Genomic DNA, 17319 nt, shown 5'->3' on the forward strand with positions numbered 1-17319 from the left:
GCCAGATTAAATTAACTACAACTGCAGTGAAGGCAATCTGTAGAATCAATAAACGGGTCTTTGATTAACTATTTAATGATGTGTGTCATGCATATGTGTGTGTGTTAGAGAAACAGCCGCTCTCAGTCAGAATATCAGCAACTAAAGCAGAAATCAATGAATAATAAATCACAAGTGTGAAAACCAGAGTAGATTCATCAAATCCTCATTGACCTGCAGCAGCACAGGGAGAGAAACTGTCACCCCATTCACCATCTCAGTGTGGTTTCAATTTTACACCAGGGGCAACTCAAATTGCAATGAATACTTTTCATCTCTGTAATTCATCTATCTTCTTGAGGGAAGTATTTACAATGATCGTAAAAAAAAAAAAAAAAAAAGTATTTTTTTTACTCCATGAACACATCGCGTCAGTAAGGTTCCAATATCCAATCTATGAACACGGTGTGTGATGATGTCATATCAGATTTCATTCATATCCATGTATGGATTGAAAATTTAGCACTTAATGTAACACATAACTTTGTTTTATGGGAAACACACATACCACCTTGATTATATGAGACAACATGATGATTGAGACAACACAACATAGATGACAAAACAAAACATATATATATATATATATATATATATACCGTATATAAAAATATCTCACGGTCCAGGTTATGCACTAACACTTTTAGATTAACAGTCACAATGAAAATTTTGGCACTGAAAAGGTGTAAGAAGTGTCTTTTCTCACCAATTTGGGACCTTTGGGTTTACACAGACTCGGATTACACAGGACATGCTGTATGGAGCCATTGTAATGTATTGTTTTGGGGTTGTTGTTTTTGGTTTTTTTTACATATAGTCCAAGGTGGTCACAGATGAGTTTTTTTTTTTTTTTCTTTTAGCACATTTTAACTAGTTATGCTTCTTAAAAAGGTAAAAAAGGTGATGGTGACATGTCTGCAGCATGAGCTATGCAAGCACCCAGTTATTTCAGCTCTTTAGAAGAAGGCTGCACCGCTGTTTTGCTCTGAAGCTGCCGAAATGTTTCGTGGACCACTAAAGTTCACCTGTATCAGTTTGATACAGGACTTGTACACGGGCCTCCACTGAAGAAATGAAATGTTCACTGCGCCCTGGTATCTCCCTGTCTGCATGAGCCTCAGTCTACTGCCTGCTTTCCAATGGACATAAATTAATGAAGCAAATTGATAACATATGAACATTAAATGTAGGGGATGAGGTTCATGGTCTCATTGTGATATCTGCAGGTGGAGTCTGTGTGGGGGTCCTCATTCTCAGGAAGCAGATGCGGACCAAGCACAGTTTTATTACAACCATCAGATATTCATTAGAGCCGATAAACTCTCCCTGAAAGTCTCTATCTGCTCTCAGGGTGACTTTCAAACTTTCCGCATGGCTGCATGCAATCCAGATGGGGAGTTTTTTTTTTTCTTTTTTTCCCCCAACAGCTGCATTTCCTGTTTCAGTTGAACCTCCATTAAAAAAAAAAAAAAAGGTCCTGACTTGCCTCGGAAAGAGAGACTGCATAAGTAGATACACCGCACAGCAGGAGCCTAAATAGCCCTCAAAATGCCTTCAGGTTACTTTAACAGCACATTATTTCTTAGTGGTGACTTTCCACAATTCATTTTGGCTCCTTCCAGACAGAAAGAGCAAACAAACAGCGCACAAACATGTCATGACTGAATTTAAATGTCAGTGCCAGACACTTTATTGGATCATATTTGTTCTCTCCTTTGGATAAAAAAAAATGATAAAAATACTTTTCAATGCATCTTCACAAAGCAGAATTGTTCTTGTTCCATCAAGATCACAATATCTGGCAGCAGCCAGAATCAGATCTCAGTGTTATCATGGTAATATTCACCGCTCTCTATAAAGACAGGAAAAATATTTTGCATGCCAGTGAATTCTCAGTGGGAAACATTTACCCAGAAAATTGGTGATCACTGTGGGCGATGCCTAATCAAGCCTCCTTCTCTAAAAAAAAACAGCTCATCTGCCTTCTGCCTTCTGTTTAAAGGAGGCTCATGTGTGACTAAGACTCTCACTAAACAATTACTCTGACGCCGCTTTTTGCTCTCCAGCTGAGACGAGCGTGCATGCGTAATTTTTTTAATTGTTTACATCAGATTCTACAGTGATGATTGTGCTTCTTCTAGGAAACAGTGCGTCTTTGTGCGGAAAACTGAACGGAGGTGCTTCTTCATCAGAGCTCCTGAACTTACAGGTTTTAAAGACCACAATTAATGAATCTGTCAAGAAAATTATAAATAGACTCCCTTATATGTTCCTATTGTTCTCCCCTTCCTTGTGTTCCTGTGTGTACCAGCAGTCGGTCTGTTTCCTCGTTTGTGTTGATCTGGGTGTGGCGACCTTCTTCTGGTGATGCAACTGCACAGCTGACATCCACCAGCAGAATATCTACACAAGGACTGGAGTAAACGTACGTGTATGTCTCTTCTGTCTACAAACCACTTGCATGTCTCCGTCTCATTTCTGTTGGTGTGTGTGTGTATGTGTGTGTGTGTGTGTGTGTGGGCGACTGTATCTACAAAGAAGCATTAATGAGCTTATTATCAGTCCTATTTGGTCCATCAGCTGTTAAGGAATTTGAATTAGAACCACATCCAAGCATATTATTTATGCTGTTTAAACAATAATTAATCAGTACAGGAACAGATTGATGTACACAGCTGAATAATTACTGAGCCAGTGGAGATAAATAAATATATAAGTCGCGGGGAAACGTGTTTGTCAGAACCTGCCGGGCCTCTGCTTCAGATTGACAAACGCGTGTGGTCACGCTGTTCTGCACACACACTCACACACACACATACAGAATTTTAAAAAAGCAGCACTCACACACTGTAAACACACAAAGACAAGTCAGCTTCAACCCCAATCCAAACCCTTGTTTATTTTTTTTTTATTTTCCTCTCTCCTTTGTTCGTGCTCCATGTGTCATTTTTCTAAGAGTTCTCAGAGGTCCAATTTGCCCGGCAAACCTTTGGCGCAACAGTCCTGCTGATACACACTTTGTTTGGTTGTTTGTTTGTACACTGTGGCGGCTACAGTATGTGTGACCTCTAATTACCTCTGCTCCCCTGGTTTTCACCTCGACACACCGACGCTCCGTCCTCTTTCTTCCTCGGATACCACAACAGTACGTGTGTGTTGCTGAATCTACATGAATAATAATGTATGCCCAACTGCGCTGATGCCTGGGAGTGAGCCACTCTGTCAGTGTGTCTGGGAGCGAGTTCGCCTACAAACACTCGTCTCTTTGTAGTACTTTGTCATGTTTCCTCTTTAATGATGGGAGCTTGCTTTTGAAGTGGAGGAGGAGGAGGAGGAGGAGGAGGAGGAGGAGGAGGGATCCAGTGCCTGTAGTCATGTGGTCAGATCCCCGATGGGCTTTTCACATCAAGGTGAAGTGGGCTTGTTTCCTGTTCACCTCAGATGTGCTGCTATCCCTTCTCTCTCTCTCTCTCTCTCTCTCTCTCTCTCTGTGGGAAGAAATGTCCCCTCTCATGCCAATACTGAAAATTAGCAGGGTTGAAACTTGGGAGAGCATTGTGAAGAAATGCTACTGTGTGTGTGTGTGTGTGTGTGTGTGTGTGTGTGTGTGTGTGTGTGTGTGTGTGTTTACGTGTGCATGTATGCCGAGGGTTGCCTACATGAATCACTGTTCATCCCCGACATATACGGCGATTTACCTTTTTGTTTTGTAGTAAAGTACCTCCAGACCTACCAGGAGAATGGGATTTAAACAGGGAAAAAGAAAAGGAAAGTGAGGAGAGTGGAAGGAGATGACCGAGGGAAGGTAATTAAAAAAGGAGGCAGTGATGGGGTGTGAGAAAAGATGACGAGGGAAGAGGGGGGGGGGTGGAGGAATGAAAAGGGTTGGAAATAAGTGGTGGAAAAAGTAATGGGAGAGAGGGAGAAAAGGGAGATGAGGAGGGGAGGTGGAGGTGGAGATGGGAGCCATGAGAGGTAGACGGCGTCCTCGTCAATAATGCATAGGTAATTGGCTGACTCCCCCTGAGTGCCGACGTGAGCCTGAATAAATAAAGTTGTGTGTAAATAAAAGAGCTGCGCAAAAAGAGAAGCGAATCAATGGGAGGTGCCCCAGGTGAGCGGGTCGGAGAAGGACGGGAAAATCCCTCTCTCTCTTTCTCCACTCACCCGTCTGTCTTTCTTCCTTTCTTTCTTTCACTACTACGGATGTTTCATGTAAGAATCGGCCACCTGTCCAATTCAGACCTATTGGTACAAATTTGAATGAGGGTTCTGAAAAGTGAAGCAAATCTGGATGCGCCATTATCAACCCTCATGCTCTCTAATGGCCAGCAGGGGGCTACTCCACAGGATGCAGAAATACGACTATATTTGTATGTGGGCATATGAGAAAAGGACCCTTCCGCTCCCTTTATTAGTTATTATTACATCGGTGTGTGCTTATTTGCCACTGTCATCTCCTCAAACCGTGCTCCTTTCTCAGCCATGCCTCTCCTCTCTACACTTTTCTTTTTCAGCTCTTCTTGCATCATCCCCTCCATCTCTGTGTCTGTCTTCCCTCATTCCAACCTCTTACAGAAATGGCATAGGTGAGGGCGGCTAAAACTGATAAACGCCCCCTCAGGGAGCTGCGGTAATGAGGTAGAGGATGAGTGTGCGAGAGAAGCACGATGCAAAAAGAGGTTTTCCGACTGTGGCGGTCATGGCACAAGAAGGCGTACACGGCGATAGAGCGGTGAATAAATTGCTTTGCCTAAAAGCGTCAAATTCCGCTGATGTCCTCTAAAAACGGTACAAACTAAACTGACAACGGTGCTGTTTAAGTTCGGCTGTGAAAAAGAAAAAAAAAAATGAATAGTTAAAGTGTGATTTGACTCTTTGTGAGTTAAATGGTCTTTTAAAGCCTGTGATGTGCAGAGTTTGGAAACACTGCTGAATACGAATGGGCAGACAGATACTCCAGTTCCTCACCTCATGATAGAAGGACTGAGATGAACGGACTTAAACAGGCTCAAACAGGCTCAATTTGTGACAATTAGTGGCAGACTGTAAGGTGACTTCATGTTATTTAGTCCTGCTGTACTGTGGATTTTGTTGTGAAGGTCAGATTTTATGAGAGTGCCTCATTTCAGTGCTTCTCCGCGACAATATTAGCTCCGGAACGTAGTCTGCACATGAACGAACATTTGGCTTCCAGCACGTTTCCCAGAGCAGCGATAATAACAAGGTCTCCATCTAAATACAACTACATGTTTCAAAACATGGTTACAAAGTTCTTCACAGGTGAAAAATAATAACAACATACAGCAAATATATAAAAACAAGGAAACACGCGTCCTGGGTGGGCAGCTCAGGCAGGAGGGAGGCCATGTCGAGGATGGGAGTAATGCAGTGATGTCTCAAGAGTCTGTTAAAGATGGGATATGGCCTTGTGGCTGAGCCCTGAATACTAGAACTCACAATAGTCCAGACATGAATAAATGAAACCATGGATGACGACAGCATTTTCAATTTTAGCAATGTTCCTGAGTTGGAGAAAACATGATGGCACTACGTCTGTTATCTGAATGTCAGAAAAGAGCTCATCGTCGCAGAACTGTGAGCACAATCCCTGAGAGGTGAAGACAACAATGTAGTGAAAAGTTGTTTTTTTTTTAAATGCCACTTTTCACTCATCTCAGTGATAACATTTTAACACCGTAAATTGCCAAATAATAGCCGGGTTTCACTTAACTGCAGGGTCCCCTTTAAACACCGGGTGCAGGTGTATATTTTGATAAACAACCGCTGGTTCCAAATAAATGCCGAGGCTAGTTTTTCTTCTTCGCCTTTTCACATGTTGTGCTCGCTTTCTGTCAGTCAATATCACATTGATGATCGCCATGGCTCCGGTGCAGCAAAAAAATAAAAAAGTACAAACTTTCTGTCGTAAAATATGCGGAGGAAAACTTGGGAGAAGCAGCCGTTTCTCTGCTGACCCCAAGAGAGTGAGAGATTGGCGAAAAAATCAAACTGAGCTTCAGTTTAAAAAAAAGTTTAACTACAGCACCGTAATCTTACTTTTAAAAAATGTTAAAGTTACAGTCGTCCCGGTTTAATAAAAGAATTTGAGTAAATTACCATATTTTCCCAGTTTTGCTGAGCAAGATTTTTGTGAGGAAGGAATTAAATGTCCCAAATTGCCGCCTGGTCCTAAATAACCTGGTCTGTGAAGTGACTGAAATAAATAAACGCCCCGGCTATTATTTAGTCATTTAATAACACATTAAATGGAAAGAGCAACTTTAAGGGGATAGTTCGGGTTTTTTGTAGCAGGGGTCATACGAAGTACATATCTATAGTCGGTCTGTTCCCTACAGTAATCACCGATCAGCGCAGCCTCAGTTTGGAGAAGTAGAGAGCCGCTCCAGCCCAGACGCTCAGCTTTGTGCTGCAGTGAACAGGGTCCAGAGCAAAAGCAAAATAAACCACCTAAAACAAGGCTCACCTTAAAAAATGTATAACAGTTCAAATGTACATTGTATAGGGAAAATTCACACCGCTTGATGTCGCCGTCAGACGTGCCTTTCTTTTGGCACTACATTTTTGTCAACCGTAGAACCTCTGTATCCCTACGCAGTTGCGCTAATGTGGAGGGATACGGAGAGTTAAGTTTCATTTTTATCGAAAGTAAACCTCTCATCCCACAGCTGGGCCCCGCACTGTATTCCGCCGCTCGCAGATCAGCGGTTGCCCAGTTCGCTAATGCGTAGGGATACAGAGGTTCTATGGTTGAGAAAATGTAGTGCCAAAAGAAAGGGCGGTCTGACGGTGTAAAGTGGTGTGAATTTTCCCTATACAACGTACACTTGAACGGTTATAGATTTTTTAAGGTGAACCTTGTTAGGTGGTTTATTTTGCTTTTTCTCTGGACCCTGTTCACTGCAGCACAAAGCTGAGCGTCTGGGCTGGAGCGGCTCTCCAAACTGAGGCTGCACTGATCGGTGAATATGGTAGGGAACAGACCGACTATAGATATGTACTTTATATGACCCCACTTCAAAAAACCCAAACTATCACTTTAAGGTTTGTGTCAGTCAAAACGTGGAGACACTCCCTTTAAATGTTTCATTGGTGTCAGGATGGTTTACCCCAGTTATGTCCCTCCATGATACACCTCCACAGAGATACACACTGCTGTAAAGGACCAGCAGTCCAAAAGCAATAAATGCCATGACAAAACCTTCCTTTTTCAATGAAGCGCTGAAGCTTGAAGCACTAATGCATCACTGTAGCAATTAGTTACAACACAATCTGAAGGAAAGCAATCCCCACAATAAAATGCACGGTCAAAAGGAACCATTTGCAAATTTTATTTTTTCCTCTTACGTTGTTTAAAGCAAAAAAAGACATCAGAATGGAGAGAGCGGATGATGAAAGACGGCAGAGGAGCTGAGAAGCCGGTACAGAAGCTGGCCTTGAGCTTCCTTCTGCCCACTGAGGGTGCTCAGCAGGAGGGCTGAGGAGAGGAAGAGGATCCTTTTGAAAAGGATGGGAGGGAAAGTGTCTTTCAACATTCATCCAGCGCTTCGCTTCTGATGTCTCAACCTTGAACGCTTCTCGCCCGTTGACCAGATCACATTACAAGAAAGCAAACAAGGCAGACAGCGAGTAAGCAGTGAAGAAAGACAGGAAGTGGCAATTACCTACAGGGAGCCGTCGTGTCGCTCAGTAAACTGAAGTGCTCACAGAGGAGATTCAAAGACGATCCTGTGAGTTGTTCTGATCAGACGTCAGGCTGCAGGACTGTACGTGAGCCTGTGTTTAACGTCAGACAGGCTGTACTTCAACATTTCATTCGCCTAACGTTTCATCTTAGATTCAAGCCCTCAGTGCAAATGAACATTTCTTTAAGACACGTGCATGTGTTCTAACAGACGTGACAAGAGAAAATCCAAACTGATTGGTCCGTCTCGTCTCCACGCTGCCTCTCTCACAGTCTACAGGCGACGATGCAACATAAATGATGTCGTCAAACCCAAATAAGACCTTTGTGTCGGCGGTATACATTTGCACGTCTTCCTATCAAGAGTCTCATTTTGTATTCTGTTGATGTCAGCTCATGTTCACTTTAGCGTTTAACTTCTGCTGTATCCTGTAGCTGCCTGGTGTGTTCAGCAGTCTAAACAGCGTGATACAGAGGAGAACATTATAAGGTTATGTAAATTAGCACTTGTGTCAGTTAATCCAGACAGAGCTTTAATGTTGGCTGTCGGTTTTCACTTTATCTGCATGATTAAACACCTCTGCTCAGGACTGTGACTCTCCTCACAATAATGTCCTACATGTGGTAGGGGTATATTTATTCTTTTATTAGGAAAGTTTAGTAAGCAAATTCGGACGTTGACTGTGAACTAGTGAATCGTTTCCAGTGAGAAACATGTTCCCTTCATTTAGAGACTATTATTACAGAGGTGAGCAGAGGACTGATATAGCACTTCATCACACGGTCCAGCGGCGATCACCTGACCAAAACCAATGATCTTACAGTGTACTACTGCTGTTTGTCCATTAGTGTGTGAGTGTGTTGAGAGACACACAAAAAAAGATCAAATTCCTTGTATGCGCTCACATATTTGGCCAGTAAAGCCGATGTAGAGGCAACCGTTTCTAAAACCCTGCAACACAGAAGGTGTCTACAATCACCACAGTTTCAAAGTGGACAGCAAAGATTTGTGCTACCAGTTTTGTAAGAGACCACATGTGATCACAACCTGCCCTCCTGTTCCTGAGTTATGGCATTTAACAATGGCCAGAAAAGTGTTTTTTTTCGCAGAACACGATGATGTTGTAGTGAAGTTGACTTGGATATAAAATGTCAGCCCTTCATCATTTGATCCTATTTGACATTCATGTAATGTGTTTTCATAATGTGTGTATAAATTGTTGACTTATGAGGTCACAGTGACCTTTGACCACTAAATTTCTAATCTGAACAAAAGGTGAACAAAATGACAAAATTGTAATAAATTCCCTCAATGCGTTCATGAGGTATCCCGTTCACAAGAGTGGGACTGACAATGAAATGATGCCTCTGGCAAAGGACATCTCCAGCGCAGAGGCATTAAAAAAGAAAACCTGCAGCGTCAAGGAAACTGCATTCACAAAAGCCTTAAATAAATTGACTACATTGTGCTTCATGTCGGGAGGAAAAAGTAATTTTAAAAAGCTATTCCTGTGGGGAGTAAAGCGCAGTAAGTCCCAGCAGAAATCAACAGCTACATACAGACCTACTGTTGTATTAGCAGCACATTAGATTGCACCGTGATGTCGGCAACAGTCACTTCAGGGTGGTTCATTTGCATATTTGTTTATTTTTGTTGCCATAAGTGCAATATTTTGCCTGTTTCATGTGTTGCTTTGATGGCATTTTAGATTTTCTTTGGTCCGTGGCCCAACAGCTCAAACAGGTCTCCAACCTGACGTCAAAGTGTTGTCATCAATACATATATAATAATGAACAAAACACATGTCTACCAGGAAGATATCGTAAAAAAAAAAAACACACTCTACAGAGTTGTGCTATTACAAGCAGTTGCTACTAGCAATGTAATGAATATTCAACTAAAGTAAAAGAAGGAGAAAGTGATGCAGGTGTGAGAGAGATCTGTACATCATCTGTTCGCTACAAGAGTCATCCAGCCAAATTAATAGAAAAACAGATCCGGGGAAAATGTCTTGCACTTGTTTTTCTTCCACACATCTTATCAACTTCATAACCGTTGGAGCTAAAAATAGAGTTTGAACAGATTGAACAAGACTAGATTCGGTGTCCCTTAGAAATTAAAATACAGAGGCGTCCTTTTTTTTTTTCTTTTTCTTTTTTTTCTAAAGAAAGTGAAAATCACACACACAAACACACACACATCAACTGCAGCTGCCGTGGGAGGAAAATGGTTTTACTATACGACTACATAAAAAACAGCATCGGGTTAACTACTGGAATGTAGCGACCATCACAGACTGACAAAGCAGGAGGATTTATGGGGGGAATTTTTAGAGCTGTGAAATTGAAGTGGTAAGGCTGAAGTGATTCTTCAACCCAAAGCACTCTTAAGACATTTTTCTTTCTAATGAAATGTTCTATACTGAAGCACGTCGGCGACCTATTTTGAGTACTGACCTCTGGTTTATGAAACACTGCAGCAAGAAGTGTTTTTGTTGTGTGTGTGTGTGTGTGTGTGTGTACTGCTTGGAAAATAGAGTTTTAATTATAGCTGGGATTATTATTATGAATCAGGGTGTGTGTGTGTTTGTGTGTGTGTGTGCGTGTGTGTGTGTGTGTGTGTGTGTGTGTGTGTGTGTGTGTGTGTGCATGCGTGTGTGTGTGGTATTATTCATGCGTGGACCTTGGGGACTCTTCTACATCAGAAAGGAGCTTTGATCAGCCCAAGGCAGCATGGAAAGAGAAATTGTGGATTATGCTGGAGTGGGTAGACTCGGTCGGACTGAGGCAGTCCACGCTGACGCTGGTTTGGTTTGCTGAGGTCTGTTATCAGAAAAATGACACTGGATCTTTGATTCCTGCTCTCTCTCTCTCTCTCTCTCTCTCTCTCTCTCTCTCTCTCATACCAACATACCCACCTTCCACATACCGTGAAAAAAATCAATTTAATAATAGAAAAAGCGCTGTCATGTAAACCCAAGGAGAAGTGTGATAGATGTAGATGATTGTGTCGTGGATGAGACACAAATAGCCCAGCAATGCATCTCTGCACGGCAGCACGGATGGATGGGAGGGGATTGCTTAGCGGCAACACGCTGCCACCAGGGACACAGTAAGCCAATGTGAATAATAGCACAATGTAAGTACTATAGCATTATAGTCTCCAGGGCATATCCAGAAACATAACATTATTCAAAATATCTGAGTGAAGGTGTAATTGCCGTTCTTTCTTAAAAACCAAAGGGTTTCTTTTTTTCATTTCTTTCAGAATTTTTGATAAACTCGCAAAAAAAGCCCTTTATCACTATTAGTTTTATCTCAAGAGTTGATCCGTCTCCCAGCTGACAGGCACAACAAACACTGTACTGAGTTGGAGCTTGTTAGGCTTTTCTGTCCTCAAGCTGTTTTATAAAAACAGCAGATGGTTGAAAAAGGCACCATATCGACTAGATCGTGCAAAATTCCATCAGTTGTGAAGTTACAAAAGGAGATGACAAGAACTCTTTGTATGTGACTGTACAGTGGGACTGCATGTGAACAAAAACACACGATAATGTACGTTGTCAGGATTGTTTGCGTCAGCGTTCGTACCAGCTCCCCAGTGATTTGTTTGAAATCACTTTATAGTCAAGTTGCAGTTGTGTTATTCCTCTGTTCAGCTCTCTTTAGTTTATTTATTGCATGTTTCTTTGGAAACGGCTCAGAATGAATGAGATGGAGAATTTGCTTTTCCTCGTGCAGAAGTCCATCAGAAAGCCTTTCCTATATTTGGGTAAATGGTTTGAAATGGTCTTTTTACCTAAACCATGACGTTTTTCCTAAATGTTTTGCTGCACTTCCTAAGGCCTTAACATGGAAAGCTTCTCACAGGAGGCTTTCTGGCAAAAAGATCAAGGGTGTGCTACAACATAAAGAGTAAAGATTTTGGATTTGGGTGAGGTCGGGGACAGACGGTCGGGTTAAACAAGCACAGGACTTTTATTCATAGACTGAAGTTGCAACGGTCGTATCGCTTTGGGATTGTTGATATATGTCATTTCAAGAGACGTTGACAACCATCCTATTTAATTGTTACGGTTTGAGGCTGTGTTGTATGTTTTTGTTCAGGAGCAAAGCAGAAGGTACAATTGTCTCATTCTTAACATTTAAACAAGAAGTAGAAGGTGATTCAGGCAGACAGCTGGACACACAAACCAGCTAGAGTTTCAACCTGAGATGGCGCTTTTTTGTTTCTCTTACCAACTGACAACAGTGTTATATTACGATCTTCATCTAATCAAGTAAAAAAAAAATATTTGGTTTATTTTTCGTTAGTCAGTTGAGAAGATGCATATCACTTTAATGTCTGGGTGTTGTGTATTCAGGTTGAGCCAAGAGGCGATTAGCTTAGCTTAGCACAAAAACTGGACAGAAAGGGAAACAGACTGGCTCTGTCCAAAGTTTAGAAATACGTCTCTCAGCACCTCTAAAGATGAACCCCTTCTATTTTAAACGCTAAGCTAAGCTAGTTTCTGCACAGCTCCAACTTAACACTTAATGCATTTAACAGACAGACATGACAGTGGAATCAATCTCATCTAACACAGAAATACAAATAATGGATTGCTTTGCACAGAAAAACAATCAAAATGATCATTAGATGAGTCTGTGCTGGCCCTGTTCAGTCCTCATAACGATGAGAGGCTTCACATTCTTTTTCATGATCAAAAATTGTGTTAATTCTGTCTTTTCTAACTTGTTTATGCCCCTGATCCCCCTATTTGTTTGATTACCTCAGTAATGAGGTTATCAGCCAGTTCTTTTCTCACAACAATAGCCAGTATTTTTATGTAAACAGGAAGTATTTGCAACTCACTCGTGTTGTTATCAAGGTCAAGTTTGTATTGATTCAAGCACTTGCCTTGAGCTGTTCACAAAAGTACATTTTCATTTGTTCAAAGTTGACATTTTACATTCTTTTGAGGTGACCCCGCCTCATAAATGCTTCGGGCACCGAATCATTGTAATTGATACAAACATTAATGAAACTCATTGCAGGTGATATTAACACAAGTGTTTAATTAGCGAGTTTATGTATTAAAGCCTCAGGCTGTTTATTTTCACAGTTTATTCCCTGTAGTCCCACCATCTCAGTACAAAGCAGGACAGCTGGCTGCTGCAAATTTGCATTTTCTTCATTAAAAATACTTGTAATATATGTCAACACTGAACGTTCAAGTGTACAGTGTGACCATGAGCCCATAATGCAGATGGTGGAGACGAATGGCACAGCGTATAAGCTCAAATCATTGATCATCATCATCGTCATCATCATATGCCTTTATGAGTTTCAATTTGTGTGGTCTGTAGCTGCAGTAAACTGAACCTAACAAACTGTGTATTACCTGTAAAAATGTGTTTACATTTCTGTTAGTCTAATAGTCATCGACTTCTGCCCTGTGTGTGTCCCCTCAGTGTTGCTGTAAGGCCTGAGTTGTGGGAGAAAGAGCGTGGGAGAGAGGAATTAGAGACGTTACATCACCATTTTCTGCTTGTTGTTTTGTTATTAAACCAGCTCAGCTTGGTGAACTCAAGACAGCCGGTGACATTGGTGGCAGCTGTGTTTCATCTCCGTGGGTTTTCAGAATGGGATTGTGTGTGTGTGTGTGTGTGTAGGAGCATGGATGCCCAACCAGCACCCGGCCTTACCGGGCTGGATCCGGTCATGTCGATTGTTAGTGGAAATACGGTGTAAACACAAAAATTCTAGTGTAAAAACGTGATAACAGTGTAAAAAAAGTGATAACATTAACATGACGTTATCGTGCAACACAGAGCCTATTTATTACTTTCCAGGCGGTGATCATTCACAAAGCTAGCTAAAAATAAAGGACATAACGCAATCCTGTAACCATGACCGTACCTGCGTGACACTGTAACTTCAGCTCACATTAACATTCAGGTCTAGAGCCAACAAACAGAACAAGTGTCGATTCGGTGTTGGGCTCAGTTACTAATCTCTTGGACATGGAACAGAAAAATGTGCCTGAGCCTCACGCTGGTGTTTGTCTACAAGTCTATGGAAGTGTTCATATTCATTACCCATACCTAACAATTTATGATACCTGCACTTTGTACCAACTGTGTATTCATTCCTGCAGTTATCACAGTAAAGATCATTCAGTTGTTTAAGTGACATGTTTTCTGTTCTTTTGTGAAAGTTTTTGTTCAGATATAAACAAAATGATATGAGAAAGAGAGAATACAAAGTGATAACAAATCAATTAAAGTCCCACAAACAAACAAAGACTAAACCTTCCATCAGCCTTCCCATATAAACCATAAAATAATGCTTGTTCCCAGTGTGAAATCTTTCTTTTTTGCAAGCAAAGTGTTCTTCGGTAGCTATAAAGTCAAGATGCTATCTTTGTGTGTTGACAGAAAGGGGAGTTGCTTTTTATTCCGGTGTGGTGTTTAAACTCCAGGTGATAGTCTGAACCCCCGCAGTGCAGCAAATGCTTTATTTACAGTTCCACTAACGGTGTGTTTACAGATTTTAGGGCTCCCAAAACACTGTTATATGACCTGTCTGGTAGATTTTCTATGTTTGTCGACTGCGGCGGGCAGAGTTTGGATGATTGTTTTTAGATGATCAGAAGTTGAACTTAATAACTTTGTCCTTGCAGGCATATCTGATCACAGGCTGTGACTCTCTGGCACCGTTCTCAGTGGGGACACCAGTGCTGACAGCCTTGGATGAAAGTTTTAATAAGTTTCAATGATATATAAATGATAAAAAAAAATCTTCTTTTACCTAAAGCGACTGTCACAGCGAGTCGGAGAAGCAGTCAGAGATCTATATTCAGATCTATGATAGTTTCCCTTCAGACATTAATAAGTATCTCAGAGTGTGTGGAGACATCAGAGGGGAATTTCCTTGCAGCGGCATGACCTGCAGGTTCACATCATCTGCATCAACATCATCTGTTCCTCTCCTTCAATCTTTTGTCTGCACACACATCCGATTTCTCTCTCAAAGCAGTTTTTTTTTTCCACATCTCTGAGGAGTCAGAGAGGGTGTGGAAGCCGTTGCTTCGAGGTGACGAGTGCAGCATCCGTGAGGACAGGAAAGCTCTCTCTCTGAAGAGCTTTCTGATGTCTCGCTTGTATCTCTGTACCGCTGCAGATAATCCTTCACTCCTTTAAAGTCTCCTCTCAAGGTTTCAGCTGACAACCTCTGGGCTCAGCAGGCTTTGGTCACCGTGTTGATTCGGGATAATGGATATCAAGCAGTGGCACAGAGAAGGCCGTGTTTGTGTTTCCAGGCATCTGCTTCTTGTTAACTCTGCGCCCTGTCGCATCCTATCTCAGAGCGGAGAAAGCCTCCATCTAAATGAATGGCCTTGATGATGTCAGCGCCACACTACATGTCGCTGAAAAGACCTTTTATTGTAAGATATCCTCACGCTCTTCTGTTGAACAGCCACGGTATGTTCAGGGTCTTCTCGAACCCATAAAAAGCTGACAGACGCCGAAGGGGACAGCAACAATCAGCAACAACAAACTGAAGGACACCCGCTGTTGTGACTCCTCGCTTGGTTTGCTCAATATCGCCCTCACTGCACTGTCTTCATAGTGCGCAGAGATGCTAAAGCTTCTGATCATAGTATCAGTGCTATCACAGGAAAAGGGTTCCTCGACACTTTCCCCCCCACGTGTGTTTGAGATCAGGCACAAGATTTGACATGGTTCAGTCAGAGCGCAGAGCAACATTTAGTCATGGCGCAAATGACCTTCAAAGTCATTGGTGAGGCAAAAGCTGTTTAACTCGTACATCACTTTCATATTATTAAAGAAACGGGAATATTCAGTCCCATATTTAGATGCAGTGTTAATGTCTTTTATTTAATCCTTTTAACAGGCACTTCCAGCTCAGGTCCTTTATTTCATCACCAGCCTCCCCTCCCTCCCTCCCTCCCTCCCCGCCCCTCGTATTGAGTCTCGGTAGTCAGTGGGATGAGGAGCATCAGTGAATAAGTGATTGAGTAGTTAATAATGGACATACCGATGGTAACAGCCCAGAAGCTAGGATAAAACAGTGGCAGTTAATGTTTCTGTTAACCACCGACACGTTCAAACCATCTGGATGTTCCTATAAAACGTGTCGGATCGTGTTCACATCACATGATTATGGCCTGACTATTCATATCAGGAGGTTCAGGTGGTGGGGGTGGAGTTACACCACAGAAAACTGCCAAGTCTGTGACTGTTTCGCCATTTGTGAATGTGAAACCGCTGAATATTTTGAAGGAGACCACGGGACAATTTCAAGCGACAACAGCCTCTCTCTGATGAGCAGTCTTGTCGGCAGCTGTCTGACGAGCCTTGATGAGGGAAAAAAAGGCCCCATTTTCTGACTTTTTAGACTTACAGAATGATCATGAGACAGTAACTTCAAACTTGCAGCAAGTAAATTTACGGCAACTTGATTTGTTTATTTGAAAAAGAGCACAGCTGATTTACAACCAAACAAACTGGCTGTGTTACGCCCCTGATCACATTTATGGCACCCAAGATTTAGAGAAAGGTTTGTCCTCTGTTTGCAGAATTTGGTGTTGGGGGGGGGGGGGGAAACAATATTGGGATGCTGTCCTTCCCTAAGAGGCAGAGCCAACCACCCAAGACAATTCGTTTTCTATCACATTATCGTTCACATTCACTGCACTTCGCTCCCAGCCCTTTTCTGTCCCCGGAGGTTTCTGACACAGAGATGGGAAATAATCAGAAGTCTGCACAAGAAACATCGAACTCTAGATTCCCTTTGTATGCACCTAGCAGATCCTTTCAGAGAGGTGGCTGTAATCCCAATGTGTATTTTCCCTCTGCTAAAGTTTTCCGACTCACTACACAGTCTTTGACTCGCCTGGCTCTGTTTCTCATTTGCCCGAGGACTGTCGTTCCCCCTGGACACAGACAAAATCTCATCGCTTTATCTTCAGTTTCTTTTTATGTTCCTCTTAAGTTTCTCTTTCTTTTGATGTTGCACTGAATATGTACTTCACTTTGTCAGTTTGTTAAATTTGGGGTATGTTTCTTTACCTTGGTTGACATGCTAACTTCTCCTGCAGCAGAGTTATTTTCCCGATGTTTTAAATCCTTAACAAAAGGTCACAAACTCCTTTATCCACACTGAGGGACTGAATATCAATTTCTGACTGATAATAGCAAATTAGGCATACTTTTGATTGTGCCAATTTATCAAAATGTAACTAAATATACACTAAACTTGTTGTTTTTTTCTTGTGGGTCATATTTGTTAGGGAAAAACTGGGAACAGCGGAAAGCAGCCAATCCTATCTGGATCTGGAGCAGATAAACGTCCATGACTACTGCAGAGTTATTTGACGTTAGAGTAAACACCGATCATACACACTCACATTGAACCTTGCAGGTTACTTCAATCTCTAACCATGGCCCAATGAAGAACATGACAGCAGCTGTAAATAACATGTGTAATCACGTTGGAACTCGCTGAGTGACACAGGAATAAGAGTGCCAACAATCAGGAATGTTGGCGACAGGATACCCACCTCCGG

General features: G+C 42.0%; 1 protein-coding gene and 1 long non-coding RNA gene across 3 annotated transcripts in view; one reads left to right on the forward strand and one right to left on the reverse strand.

Moving 5' to 3' along the window:
* LOC119026695 overlaps nt 1-17319 on the reverse strand; it is a 1024654-nt gene that overhangs the window by 661682 nt on the left and 345653 nt on the right. The window lies entirely within an intron of this gene.
* LOC119027392 lies at nt 2140-17141 on the forward strand. Its single transcript, XR_005077373.1, has 3 exons — nt 2140-2248; nt 2351-2464; nt 17044-17141. It is a non-coding gene; the product is annotated as an uncharacterized LOC119027392 (long non-coding RNA).

The sequence above is a fragment of the Acanthopagrus latus genome, chromosome 1, assembly GCF_904848185.1.
Source record: "Acanthopagrus latus isolate v.2019 chromosome 1, fAcaLat1.1, whole genome shotgun sequence".
NCBI classification, from domain to species: Eukaryota; Metazoa; Chordata; class Actinopteri; order Spariformes; family Sparidae; genus Acanthopagrus; species Acanthopagrus latus.